Source organism: Bombus bifarius, unplaced genomic scaffold, assembly GCF_011952205.1.
Source record: "Bombus bifarius isolate JDL3187 unplaced genomic scaffold, Bbif_JDL3187 scf7180000007996, whole genome shotgun sequence".
Lineage (NCBI taxonomy): Eukaryota > Metazoa > Arthropoda > Insecta > Hymenoptera > Apidae > Bombus > Bombus bifarius.
Genome location: NW_022884376.1, coordinates 5663241 through 5678449, shown reverse-complemented (window position 1 = coordinate 5678449; position 15209 = coordinate 5663241). Strand labels below are relative to the sequence as shown.

The window sequence follows — 15209 nt, the reverse complement described above, 5'->3', positions numbered from 1 at the left end:
ACGATTCTCGTTCCATGGTGGTAACATCCGTCACAAACAAGCCGTAAACTACGTACGTGGTTGCCTAGCCGACTGGGCAATTGGTACAGTGAAAACTAAGTTAGACTCGAAGGTCCTCGAAATGGAGTTACCTTTACAAACCCAGTCGTGGTCAGTGTCAGTACTCGCAATCCGCTTGTTCTGACGTATTAGCGAAACATAAGCATTCTACAAATTTTGAGACGGCTAATGTTTCGTCGTTAATTGCTCTAGAAATATCCTCGTTAGAACTGTCGCGGCTTCATTTATTACTCTTCACATTTATAGCATTGCTTTACTATTTATTCGAAATATTCTTTTGCGTTCTTTCATACACTTTTCATAATACACTCGTACTTTTTACTTTTATTTTAGAGTTTGACACGGCATATCACTTTCATTCGAAGCTGTACGGGTACAAGAATTTGTAAAATACCTTCAATTAGAAAATCCGAAAAATCTCGTCCCTTATCTCCACGGATACGTGTTTTAATCTCGAACTCTTTAACTGGAAAACGATCTTGAGAACGTCGGACGCGTAATAACGGCAGAAGACTAAAGATGGAATTAATTCGATGTAAATACCCGGGATAGATCATCGGGAATAGCTTCCGAGCGAGCGGATGCGCAAAGTCGGTGTTCCGACACTCGAGCGATCACGATCCCCTAATGAACAGGTCCGTAAAATCGACGAGGGTGAAATGATCCCTAAACGATGAACGGCATTCGCGAGGCATTCTCGGCACGAGGGTGGCCGAAGCATCGGTATTCATCCTTCGGCACGTATCCGTCGGAGTAGATTGACCTCCTGAGAAAAATCACGGCTCGTGTCCGTGACTATATTCCGACGATCTCCACTCGACTTTCTACTCGAAACGGTCGAGCTCTTGCTCGTCGAAGACCGCACGCGGTCTGCCGTGACTCTTTTAGCGATTCAATTTTCTTAGGATAGCGGACACGTCGCATAGCTCGGAATTGACTGAATAAGATATACTCGTCCTGAATCGAGAAGCTAGAAGCTAGAAGCGCGGAATGAAAGGGCTTGAATAGGCCCTTGCCCGAGGTATCATCGTACTTATTCGCCATGGAATCGGTCACGAGGCACGAAGCCAGCCTAGAATTTACCGCTTACTCGACCGTTTTAAATCCTTCTGGCGGACGAGCACCGACCATTTGCCCTTTACTTCGTCAGCCGTTTTTCACCCTCCGTTCGCCGATTCTTCTTCAGTTCCGACGTCGCGCCACTCGAACGCCCGACGACGAATTGCCGAGCCCGCTTCGCTTCCGCCTTGTTCTCGCTCGATTAATATTCCTGCGAAGCGCGAGACTCCAGGAAACGACGTCGCGCTTCTTTTTGCCATCCCCCGCCGATCCTGCAAGTCGGATGAAATCCCGACCTCATTACTAATCGGTCCTGTGAAAGTCGGTAATGGATTCAGGGGTCGCGGCGGGACGCGCTCCTGCTATGAATATTAAGTCTCAGATTTTCGGAAGACATTCCCGACCGCACCTCCACGATGATCCGCAGAGTCGAATAATTTTGTGGTTCGCACGTTTTCATTCAGAAATTTGCTCCATCGTGCTGCGGAATTTGAACCTTCGATTAAGATTAATTTCGCAAGCATCTGCTGTTCTTGCTACGTACGATCAATGGCATACTTCTAAATCTTCTTCTAAATCTACACGCTTCTAAATCTTGCTCGATAGTAAGTCGTTTCAAGTTCGATCGTTCGACTCCTCGTGCCCGTTTTATTTCATTTCACGATCGGACAGAAATTACTTCAAGTACGTATTAATTATCGTATTATACGCCGATACTAGGGAGTTTTCCTCGGCTACGAATACTAATACCTACGTAAAACGTATGTAAGCGTTGATTGATTATGGCATTTATGGATAGGCTAATGGATAGTTTAAAACTCAGCACTTGTAAAGCTATTTTGAATGCTTCATCAATAACGTCGTTATATCATAACGTAGCGACGTGTTTAATTTATCGGTTATATCTATATAATTTACACGTGTGTATGTTTATCGTAAACAGTTGTTACATACTAAACGCGTGGAAAACGCGTGACGTTGAGTAAAAGTCTCTGATGACGTGACTAACTTTCACGTAGTATTTTTTCCAACCTATGGAATCGTTTATGTTTTGACGTAAACGTGGTGAAAATCGGAGAGCCCTGCGAAGATACGCGATTATGCGATGTATATGTAAAGTTTCGAGTTTATCTAGAATGGCGAGGTAACAAATCATTTAAGTACATTACAACGCAATTAACGATTATCCGAATAATAACATTTTGATAAACGGCGACATGGCGAGCCCTTGATACGCGCACCGATGTAAAATCCATTAAACCAGTGAAAATTTGCGCTCAACTATGGCGATTGATAGAAGGCTTGAAATAATTATAAATCGATATTAAAATTTCACGATATTAGTGTTTGGAAATTAAGCAGCTTTTATCGAAGAGCAGGTTCGTTTGTCTACGTTAAAGATCAATTACCTTCGTCTGTTAAACGATAAACGAATCGTGTTTACTATTGAAAATTCATCTAATAAAAAATTACGCTATATAGAAGAGACGCCTCGGCAGATATTTGTTCATATTTTGCGATACAATTTGCCCGGTTATTAAACTTAAAATACGTTCCTTCGAACAACCGAGAATTTACTTGAAAATGATATTCATATTGATAGGAAACAGGAATTTCGAAGCAGATGTATTTTCTGCCTCGACGATCGAATGTACGTATAGCCTCGTAAATTACAACTTTACGCTCTTATGATTTCCCTAGATACGTTTATAGAGTTGTCGATACGCAGTCCGTGAATTATCGATACGTATTCACGGACCGCTTTAAACTGTATAATGTCTCCAATTAAAAACCAATCCGTTATGTTTCGCTGCGCAATCGATTTTATTTTTAAATCCTATATTTCGAAATTGCTCGCCTCGTCATCGAAATTTAAGAAATGTTATATTTCACGATAGAATGAGAATTCTCACGGGATCATTTGCCGAAATTGCTCAAAAATAAAAGCCGCTACGAACAGATAAAAATCGAGAGTGTTTTAGCGAAGTTATATAGGTAGGTGAATGCAATATCTCAAGCGTAACACATGGCGTATTATAAAGTCATAAAGGTTATTCAATTTCCCTTCAAGACACAAATGCAGTTCAAATAACTTTGATGTAGAAATTATTTCATGTACATAAATTCTCTGTACGATGTCGACTTCGAAATATTGCAAGAGAACGAGTGTAGCTTTAAATGGAGATACTTTCCACCAGTAAACTACTTTATCGTATCACCTATGCGATATAACCGCATGAAATTAAATTAATTTCCTCTCCCTACGAAAAGTATTTCTACGTTGTTGTATTCGCTATTGCATTTATATACTATTTAATTAAGTCTGTGTATATTAAATTTCGTATCATTTATGGATATACAAATGTTATGCTACTCGAGTAAAATATGGAATCTGATAAGAACACGCTTCATTGGAAAATAAAAGTACGTACTGTTAAAGTATAGAGAGGATTTGGAAAAACAAATAGTTTCAAATTTATTTACAAATTATTCAGCTCTCCGAAGGACTCGATAATCTACTCGCTTTGTTTGTTTGTTTTTTTCTGATTTCTTCTAATCACTCTTAATGGCTTTTTAATAACTTCTAACCCATTTTAATCGCTTTTGTCTCAACTAAAACTTGGACGTCCTTCAATGCTCACATACACTTTCACACGTTCAGTATAAATTTTTTTTTTCATTTATTTATTTGGATTTTACAATTTGTCCAGTAGGACATTTGGTAAAATATTATAGCGGTATACTAATATAACATGTGGGTGGCTACCCCCAGCGGGGTACCATCATCGTGTTTGTTAGGTTATGTCCTTTGTGAGATCTGTTGGGTGTTTCCTTTTTAATCTTCTTTTTATGCTTGATGTGTCGACCGTTTCCGCTGCCAGCCGGTTTGGGTGCGTTGCTAGTTCAGTATAAATGTACCATTTATTTACAAGTACCCTTTATAGCCACTGTATCGAGAGCCATTCTCCGATTACCAAGAACTATTGGCACGAAAAATTGCAAACATTTCCTTATCCTCGTCTTCTAATAATATACGTTATTTAAAAATACATTTCTTTCCTACATTTCGTGTAAACCGTAGGTAAAATGCTGAGATAAATCACGGCAGACTAAAACCGCGAATAGAGGCGACGAAGCAAGCTGTCCCTGGCGATTAAATATCCATTAGTCGGATCCAATCGGTAAGAGAACGAATTACATTGAAGGACGCGTTTCGCGAGGAATCGTACGTGCGATGTCACGGTTGTTAAGAGAATACTTTTGCCGGTGAAAGCCGTGGATGGTAAGATAGGTGGTGCAATAAATGTCACTACGGACAGAGCTTAAGGCTGACCATCACGGGCCGTTTGCCAAACGAACTTCTATCTTTAGTTTTGTCGATCGTTTTGCTCGTTTAGCAGGATCCAGGCCAGCTTTCTTGGCATTCGAAGCACCATATCCACCCTCTTTCGTCCAAGTATCGTTAGCATCGTCGCATCGAGGACACGTTCGTCTCACACCCTTAGGCTTAGTTTCGAAAGCTCTGGCTGTCGTCTGGAAAACACAAACCTCGCAGGAACGACCGCCAGCATCGTCAGGATACGGGCATCCGTTTCTCCAGTTTCTGGTCGAGCTAACCTCCCGATTCTATTTCGCTGTATCTTCAGTTGAACGTAAAGTTCGTGGCATCCGGTTCGTAAAGGAACTCAGTAAACTGTCGAGTTGCAAATTCGTATCGTCATGCCAAACGTGCTGGTCCGAAATCCGAACGAAACTATCCTACGGCTCGCCCGACACGTTCCAAAACGTTCGCCTCGCACGTGTATTTAACGAATTACTTGCTAGTTTGTTTTAATTTCGTTAACGTCTCTACCTGTACGTTTGCTTTCACTTCTCGAGGCGCGTTTCGGTTCGTTGCTGTTCGACTGTGAATATCGAGCTGTGATTCCTGCTATTTTCCAAACATTGTTATTTGCTAGGTTAGACGCACGCTCGGGAATTATCGGATTAACGCGCTTCATTCGTTCGCTCTATTTAGAACTTTTCTATTGTGATAAATTTGAAACGCAACGGAGAGGCAAAGCAACAGGGGAAACGAAGTCTGCAGATTATAATGGAACTTTCCTCCACCCGTATTCCAGTTATTGCAAAACTCTAATAAATTGTACTATTCCATTTTACTTTTCTAAAAACTTTATTTAGCGTTTTACGTTGTGAGGCACCTACGAGCTGGATTAACAGATTTGTAATTAAAAACAAACGAAGAACGAAACGAGCGGAAAGCATTGAATTTAAGTTAACGTGACAGCACTTATGGTCGCCAGTATACGATTTAATATTTTTACGTTTCACTCGTTGGAAGATATGACTGCAAGGACTGCAACATTTTTATATGTTACAAACACTTCAAGGGCATCGTGCAACGAGAATTTTTCTCCGAAGAACGATCAGTATGCAGCGAGGCTTTCAACCATACGTCTTACTTTGAATTTGTACCAAACTCTAAGGAGTTTCAAAGTTAAACGATCGAACTTTACTGCTATGTTCTACGAGTAAAAATAGGAAAAAATGTGTAAACGTAGATCCGGAAACGTCCTACTAAAAACTTGTAACGAGGATATTAAGCGCGAAAATACTGTTGGAAGGATGAGCGAGTATCGTAGAATAATTTGTCTGCTGTTTATGCTAAAAGCGAATCGATAAAGATGCTCGCTGAGGTGAGAATCAGGAGTAAAATACTCGCGGGAAATGTCAGATATCGAGCATGCTTGTTTTAGAGTGTCTCCGTAGCAGAGCATCTCAATAAGTATTTCTGACATATCACGTCTCAGGAGAGGATCCGACAATTCAAGTATATACTTGAGAACATTGCTTTCAAAACAGAAACTTCGATTTATCGACTATAAACTCCTCTGTGTTATCGTTCCATCTTCAAGAATGCTCACTTCTCTTATAATACAAACTTGTTAGGATATAACCAGCGATTTATCTTGGAAATTTCAATTCCGCGAGACTACAGGTTACATGTTGCTAAAGTCGCGAAGCCGTTTATATTGATAATTTAAAAAAATATTTAATTTGAAATCTATCTCTTTGCGAACTAATAAAGTATAGTCGCGTGAAAATTTCATTGAGCTATCTATGTTACGTAAGTGTTCGCCATTCTCAGCCTCTCAAAGTTCAGCTCCTAAGAACATTCTCCATGACAGTATCTGTCACTAACTTCCGCATTTCGGCTCGAATATTCTCTTTCAGCTACTCGATGGCCCTTAAGTTTATTTACGTATTTACACGTTGTCCTTGAGGCAACCTAAATGGAAAAAATCAGGAGCTGTCAAGTCCATCGATCGAAAGGTTTGATTGAAACTCAATTTCTGGAAATAGAACTTTATAATCTCAATTCGTCGAATAACGCCGTAACCTCCCATAATCGATCTTGCAGGTACAACTTCAGAAGTTCTCGAACGAAAGAAAAGAAATTCAATTAAAAAATATTATGAATACTTCTACCGATCTTTTCACGACTTCTGCACCACCCTGTTTATTTCAGCCTCTGAAACACGCGTTTCATGCCATGTATTTCCTTTTATTTGGTTTTCATTTCCAATTAAAATATTTCTTGAATCGAACTAATCGGGTTTTAGTACATGCAACTTATTGCCTCTCCAAGTTATGGAACCGTCTCGTAATGTTTCGCCGTTTACGTTCTATTTAACTAGTAATATAAAATTCGATTGAAAATTAATGATCAGTGTTCTTTCTTCTCTTTTTTTCGTTAACGTCGAATAAAATTAAAAATGTATGGATCTACGAATAAGCTTTGAACATACAGGTAAGTAATATTTATACGAATTTCGAAGTTGAAGGGTCGAATGTTTTTCGTACGACACAAGGTCCATACATTGGCTTTTCCATTACTATTTTTTACACAGCCAGCTAACGTCCGTTCCAGTTTTCGAGCAATTTTGGACTGTTTTGTCATTCGCGCATGTTGCTTGCTTCCCGTTACTCGTTTGTCATTTTACTTGTGCCAGAAATGTTTGACGTCAATGGCGATCTGAAATCCGAAAATTTTTGTTATTTCCAACGCGATACCATAGCCGTCGTCGAACGCTGGGAAAAACAATACTCGCGCCGTTTCAACGATTTTGACTTCCCTGAATTCGATATCAAAATAATCAAGCGTCTCTATCGTATTTCGTTTCTACTCGAAGCTTCGTACGCTACTTTCACCGAATCGCATCGGTGAAATGTTCATCAGAGAGCAGCATAGCGCTTCTCAAGAAGGAGTTCGACTAAACTTCGAGCTGCGCGATCGAATTTGTGAGAGGCTACCGCCGCTGGAAAAATTCGTAGAATCGTCGAATCGAATGACAATGGGCGAACGTGAACCGGTAGGAAAGTCGAACTGCGGCAAAGGTCTGGGGACCCGGAATTACAGTTTCGAAGGAGAGTAAAGCGAGTCGAATCCTCTTCTTCGCCACTCCCCCCATCTCCTTTACGTTCGTTTTGCAGGCTTGTCCCCAACGAGCGACGGCTTGTTTGTCGCAAGATGTCGACCGGATTTGTAAACCACCCTGTTCGAATCGACCGAATTATTCCTGGAACCGCGAGATAATTAAGGAAGTTTCACCGAGGACAATCCGTCTTGGCTGACTGCTTCTGTGGACTCGTCCCGTTGGAAAAGGGGTTGAGAAGACAGACTGGTTCGTAGCGATCTACGATCAACACTCTCTCTTTCGTCCCCCGCCCTCTGTTTCTCTTCTTCGCTCTCTCTCTCTCTCTCTCTCTTTCCTTCTTCCTCTGTCTTATCTTTCCCTTTCGCTCCTACCGTCTGGATGAACACCCCGTTCGATACGTCTTCTCGTTTGGCTAGCTTCGATCTACCAAGGGACAGGCGAGACGTGCTCGCGTCAAGAACTTCTTGAGATCTGCCTCGAACAATACTATACCTTAGTCCTTACTCGTGCACCTTGCAATTTCGCCTTGCAACTTTCTTGTATAGAAGAGGAAGGAGACCGACCGAGTCTGTGAAACGCAGAGTTCTGGTATTATGGTTTCACGGTAAAACATAGTGTGTCAAGCGTTTGATGAATTGTGATGGAAAATTGTGAGAAGTTCCCTTGGAAATTTAACTCTGTTTACAGGGAAATGAATGCGAATAAGTTGGACGTAGTTGGCGCGCTGTGTTCAGTTTGGATATGGCGAAACGGATATAGAAATAATTTTCAGTTTATTTTGTATTAATTGAAATAAATGATGATCCGCCAGCGATAAGTAGACCGTGGATTTTTACGAAAATATATATTTCTCAGAATGTAGTTTAAAAAGTAGAATATCGGTGGAAAATTGTTCTACCAAGTGATACAGAAAGCATTACGCTTTGAATATTTTATACATTTTTTTTATATTATGTGCATTTTGTGTAATTTTACGCTTTAAAATTTCCTATATGTAGATGCATAAAAATTCACAGTCCAGCGATAAGACTACGTAATATGCAATTTCCAATTATTCTTTGTGTTACTTTATTTTAGGTTACGTTATTTCCAGCACGATTGCCTTCGAATTTCTCCCGTTTCGCTCATCAAAGTTTCTCCGTTTTAAATGAACCCGTACAAAATTTACATTAAATACTAGGTTTCCCAGCGGAGGAAAAAAGAGAGCTAAATGCGACTCCGTCCGCTATTCTTGGTAAAAATGCAAACCAAGAAGCGCCGTTTCTGTGCGTGGGTGTATAAAAAAACAGGAGGTTATGGAGGTCGTGGTGGCATCAAAGTATGACCGAAGTACCTCCATCCTCGGTCTCGTTTATGGTCGAGCGTCTCGGAACCACAGAGTGCATCGTATAAGTGGTGACGGAAAAGGGAAATTTCATTTTGTATGGCGTCGTTTTCTTTTCCCATCCCGCTGTCCCTTTCTCACCGAAATTATCTGCGAACCGCTCTACACGCAGCGCTCTTTGCTCGTTAAAGCGGAATATCGAGCTGCATGCAACCTCTGCCTCTCGTTGGTTTTACACACGCGCACATGTTCACCTATCTACACACACTTGAAAAATCTTTGTACTGTTTGGCGACAAGATTTTAATATTATAGATGAGTAAAAAGCATAACGGCTTACGAAGTGTCTGTATAATGTTATTAAATCTACGAATAAAAATAAGAAGAAGAGACGTTGTACGCGTAGAAATAAGTTCAATGGAAGCAAAAGGGATGCATGGTGAAATATTAATTAATACTTTGAGTAACTATGACATGGATATTATGGAGAAAATTATCTCTATCAGGCCTGTAAGTACGAAACCGGAATTTGCCTATAGATGACCCCAGCTGATAATGTAGTTATCACTAAACTGCGTCATTGATGGCTTACTCACCAGACTTGGCTCCGTCCGATTACTATTTATTTGCATCGATAGGACACGCACTTTTTGACCAGCACTTCACTTCTTACGAAAATGTACGAAAATAGCTCGATGACTGGTTTGCCTCAAAAGAGCGGCAGTTTTTTTGGCGTGGCATCCACCAATTGCCAGACAGGTGGGAAAAATGTATAGCTAGCGATGGGCAATACTTCGAATAAAATATTTTTAATTATTTTCATACAATAAACGTGTAAAATTTTTTATACAAAGATTCTGGTTTCATATTTACACGCCTGGTATTTGTACGATCAAAAATCGAGATTTAGAAATCATTTTACGAATGCAGAATGACTGCATTTTTTTAGGGTTGTACAACCCCTGCACGTTCAATAGTAATAAATGTATTGCAAATAACAAATTAAGGGCACGCAATTTCGCCAACACGTGGGTTGCTCTCTTAGTGTACTCAAGTAAACTCTTCGAAAAGTACTTCGGATAATATTAACACGATAATTTCCACGATGATCATCAATGATCTACGTTCTATTAAATTATCTCAAAAATGATTAAAATACGACTAATTGAATTAAATACGACAAAATATTTTCAACGCTATGAGTGAGCTAGAGAACAGTTCCAGAGAGAATGCAATATTGTATTTTTCAAGAAATAAATGTTAAGGTGTAATATATTTCAATTTATTACAACTTCTATGGTGAAATACGTACAAAATATGTATAAAATTGCGTGACAGTCAAGGTAACTTGCCGCGCGGAGGTCATAATATCAGCGTCAAAGACTACGCATCGAAACAGAAAATGATGCTTCCGATAGAAATTTGCATGAAAAACATGACGTTAACCTTAATTGATCACTTCGGAGCGTTAAAACTAGCGTTTCAAACGAATAGACAGAGATATTGCATTTTACGCTTTATCACCCGTGCCTTTATCCCGTCAAGCTTCTTCCGCGTTTCATATTCCTTTCCTTGCCCACACCCATCATCCATTTTCCACGTTTATTTCTTTTTTCAAATATCGTAAAGGTTCATGCTTCGCGACTCCTGTTGCCCGTTTCACGCCCTCTCACCTTACGTTCTCCTATTTTCCCCTGTTTTTTTTTTTCTCCACCGCTTCAACGTTAGACGATTTCATAGAGACGCGTCGCACACGCTAACGTTCACCAGTTGTTCGACGCATCGTATTTCTGTCGCTGACAATAATTTCCATAATGTCGCGACCGTTCTTCTCCAGGAAACGTTGCCACTTTGAATCCATGAATTTCTGTGGCAATTTTTCCGCCGAATCGACCGCGTAGTTAAGATAATTTCAACTACAAGCACAGTGAACGAAGCGGAATGTGTCTTTACACATTCACGTTAGCAATTACATATTTCACTGCCAAAATGTTTCAGATTGAAATTCCTCGCTCGATTTATGGTATTTACAAACGTAAACTGTGGATGAGAAAATTTGTATAATTCGACGATACGTAAAGCGGGCGTTTTTCAATGAAAACCAAATACGTTCTCGAAAGAAATACCGTGCAAGAGAGAATCTTGGCAATGAAATCAAATATTGGATTGCTTTTATGGTATTGAAACAAGACGATAAAAAAGGAAGCTACCACTCTCTGTCGTACCATTTACGAATACCAAACTCTTTGGTTAACGATATTTTTCAATATTTTTTTATTAAATCCATATTAGCGATAAAACAGAAACGCAATTATTTCGCATCTTTCTAAACAGGCTCCTCTTATAATAGTATTAACTCTGATGCGATCCTCGACTTCCTTATACCTTAATCTTACCATTGTGTTAATAGAATAAAAGGTTTACAACTACTTAAGAAAATAATCGTAAGCAAAATATAATAATCGTCACGCATACGAATAACGATTCTTTCTTGTTTTCCTCAAACTTGAGACATTTTCTGGTACACGATAGAAAATTACGATTTGACTGAAAAAACGCAATAGGCTTAAAAAGAAACTCGTGGAAGATTTATCTGGATACATAAAGTTACGGTTCCCTATGTTATCGTACAAACACGACGTCTATTCTCGTACGCATGTTCCGAAACAACGTAACCCTGTCGCGAGGGTGAATATATTTACCAGCGAGCCTCTTTTAATCCAAATTTATAGTGACGTCACTATCACGTTACTTCTCGTGTCACTAGCTCGATTTCAACCGATCATACCCATTACTATTACTGTCACGGTATTTCATTGCGAACCGTCTTATCCTCTGTTGCTGCGGTAACGCGAATCAGTCTTAAAGCTTCCTGTTTTCCTATCCGACCACGGAGCCTCTTCCTTTGTAACGGCAACGCGAGCGAATTATTGCCCGCGTTTTTATTGCACGAGCTATTGCGTGTATGAAGACCGAGTCGGAAGACAACAAATTTTCTTTCGTATCTTTCCAGACGGGCTAGCAGGAAATGGGAAGCGAAGCTTTTGAAAAATAACTCGAGGCATTGCGGTGCTCCGGGAATCCCGTGACTCAACCATTCCATTGTCCGAAGAAGCCAGTAACAGCCGAAGGAGACGCAGGTATTTTTCAAGATTTTCCCAGTTCTGTTTTTCCCCTGTCTAGCCGCCGTTGTTCTTCTGCCAACGTTTTTCGTCGCCATCGTTCCACAGGTGCGGCCTTAAAAGTAAAGTCTTTCCGGTAACGTTAACCTCTTTCGTGCGGCGCTCGCTTGCCGCTTAGCACCGTTTGATACTCGATGGAACGAATCGTGATACTTTCTTCAACCGATCGAAATTCAATAATTATTTTTAAGTTGAGAAGTTTCGCAAGAGTTGATAGAACGAAACGTCCAGAACGACTAACCAGGAGGATATAAACAGTCGACTAAAGTGAACCGTAGTCTGCATAGCCGCGTTTACATTAGACAACTACAGTTGAAACAACCAATCAAAGATAGACGAACCAGCTATCCCTGATCGAACGATCGGAAGCTGCGTCAACTTGGTTGACGCTGTGTTTACACGGACGAATTTAAACTGTCTAACGTCGATCGACTCAGTTGCTCGATCAAAAGTTGCAGGACATAAACGAGGTTCCCGTAGGATGCGTTTGATGATCGCCGAATTTAGTCGACCGTCGATTATAATCGACGCTCGTACCAATCAGATTAAAACGGATCGGTACCGTTCGAAATGCCGCTCGTTTCGAGCGAGTAGATCGAGGAACGCAATAAACCAGCCTCTCAGCGATCGGTATTTAGAAGAAAGTATCGGTGAGATCGATCAGCGAAATTTTATTAGACCGTTCTCGGTAGATTGATCACAGGTCATATGACCATTTATTGTCCGTCGAAACAAAGTGATTCGGTCAGGACGAAAGTAGAGCGAAGCGTGAATGACATGCTCTGCAGAGTGGAATAAATTCGAACCTTTTGATCGCTGGCGCTTCTTTTATTCGTTCGATCGTTAAGGTGGTCGATTCGAAACGGATCGCTGGACACCCGCCCGATTTTCGTTTCTCCTTTTTTTTTCCGTGTTCATATCGCGACCGCTTCTGAAATTTAATCGCAGAGACCATTCTCTCAGTAATAGCGTCCTTCGTTTTTTTCATCGTGAACGAGCCGATTCTTGAACAATTTTGTTCCTCGTACCGTTGAATATATAACCAACCATCCCGCGTAAAGAAAAGTCACGAATTCTATTTAACGAATATTAATCTGCATCGAAAACTTTGTTACTAGATGTATGACGCTGAATATCTTTTATCTGGACACCCGTTATCGAAGCGTTTTATACCCGTACGTTTCTACATTTATAGGAAAAAGAGATGCAAGAATAAATGGAATATCCAAATTGGAGAATCGCGTAGAGTTGGAAACGATGGAACGGTATACAGGGAAAGAACAGTGCAGTCAAGGAAAATACATACCGCTCTCTATGAGATGATATTATTTCTTAAGATCTTACTTCGAATAACGCATTCCTTTGCCTAATCACCTTTTTACATCTCTATTGTATTTGCTAATCAAATTTGACCAAATATTTTAAAGAAATCCTACGTAGATTTCCATGAAATTTTCTTTAAAAATCGAACTAAACGGGAAATATCTGGAAACGTCAATGATTGGTAAGATAGTTACTATCGGAAATACGGCGTTCGATTGAGTAGCCGGATGCAGAGATGGTAACACGTGCAGAACGTATCAACGCATATCTTGGACAGTTCTATTTGTATTCATAGCCGATATGTTTCTTTTCCTTCTATTCGCGTTCAATACACTCCGGTCAGGAAAATAGGACCGCGTGAAACTCAACCGACATTTCGAGGCATTGTAGCTGAACGGGCACGACGCAAACTGAATACCACTCTAATGCCTACTCGAAACCTTGATACTGGTATTTACATGGATCCTACGAAAGCTTGGAGTCGATTCGATAGACATTCATGGCCGTGGCAATCGAACGTGTAACTATTCACGGGGGCTACCAACGGTCCGGTATTATCTTGACTGTTCGCCCCTCTCCGCTCGTGCCAACGATCCGAATATTCGATAGCGAAGAGATAGACCTCTTATGTTACTTTCTTTTTTGCCTATTCCATAGGTTTTCCATTGCGAAATTTTAACTTCGAATTATACGTTTCCATTTACCGTTCCAATCGATCCAACTTTTTAACCAGGAGTTTCAACTTCTTCAAAAGTTGATAGCGATAGATACTATTAAATATTATTAGTGAAATTAATAAGGAGATTAATTTTAAGGATAGGACCATTTGTTTAGCGAGTTTAGTCAGCGCGTAAATCACCAGTACTAATCGGCGGATTGCGATTTTTTATGCAAATTAATGTTTAATATTTATGAATATAAGAAAAGAAATACAACTTTATCGGTTTGTCGGTTAGAAAATTGTAACCAATACATGGGCGTAATTTTATGCGCGTAAATGCGTAAAAAGCAACGATCCATTCATTAGCTATGCTAAACTTGATCTTTTCATTGGCGAAAGCTACAGTGTTCTATATATTAGACGTTATCATAATTATTCGCGGCTGAGACTCCATAAACTGCTTTGGTTCGCAGGTTTTGGTTAACATTCCCTAGAGTGCGGGCGCTGTCAGAACTCGGCTAATTTAGCGAAATTAGACGTTGCCCGTTTTCAAACGGCACGGTACGAATGAGAATGGAAACGGAAACGTATGCATCGACTGAACCAACGGCTCCGTCGAACTTTTATCATAATTTTCTATTCGTGGTTCGTCAACGACCGCTCGGCTAGGTATCGTGACTCGAAGAACGGCTGGTGAAAAAAAAAAATAGTATTTTATGTGGTGCACGCGCGCCCGGAAACTGGATTCTCGCTGCAGGCTCTTTTTTATTCGTGCATCCGTGCTAACTTTTTACGAGGCTCACGAAGAATGGCTTCCGCCGCGATAAAATTCACGCGTCTAACTGTCCGTCTTTGTTTCCCGTCGTAGTCGTACGCCTGTTTTCTATGTACAGTTTCACACGCACACGCCGCGCGTTATGACATTCGAATCTTTCTTCTCGTTTTGTAAGAATCGTTCGCTAATCTAATATTAGGTCGTCGGAAAAGTTTCTTTCGTTTCGTAAGGCGATAATAGATGAGCAACAATTTTTGTTTTATATTATTTTATCGAATTAGGTATGATCAATTTCGTTCTAATTCTATTATTATGTTCGTGCATAATTCAATAAACTAGTATAAAACAAGAAACATTGTGCGTCTATTATTTCTTTATAAAACGAA

The 15209-nt window shown here is 40.2% G+C and overlaps 1 protein-coding gene across 8 annotated transcripts in view; it reads left to right on the top strand.

Annotated features, from left to right (window-relative positions):
* Positions 1-15209, top strand: part of LOC117205919 (TWiK family of potassium channels protein 7-like) — a 290132-nt gene that overhangs the window by 158765 nt on the left and 116158 nt on the right. For 6 of the 8 annotated variants that reach the window (XM_033444771.1, XM_033444770.1, XM_033444768.1 and 3 more), the window contains exon 4: positions 11896-12022. The exons of 1 other annotated variant lie outside the window; for it this stretch is intronic. The gene's annotated coding sequence lies outside the window, so the exon portion shown is untranslated. Of the gene's footprint in view, positions 1-7614; positions 7806-11895; positions 12023-15209 lie in introns of all 8 variants that reach the window. One more of the 8 variants, XM_033444766.1, reaches the window with a different exon arrangement.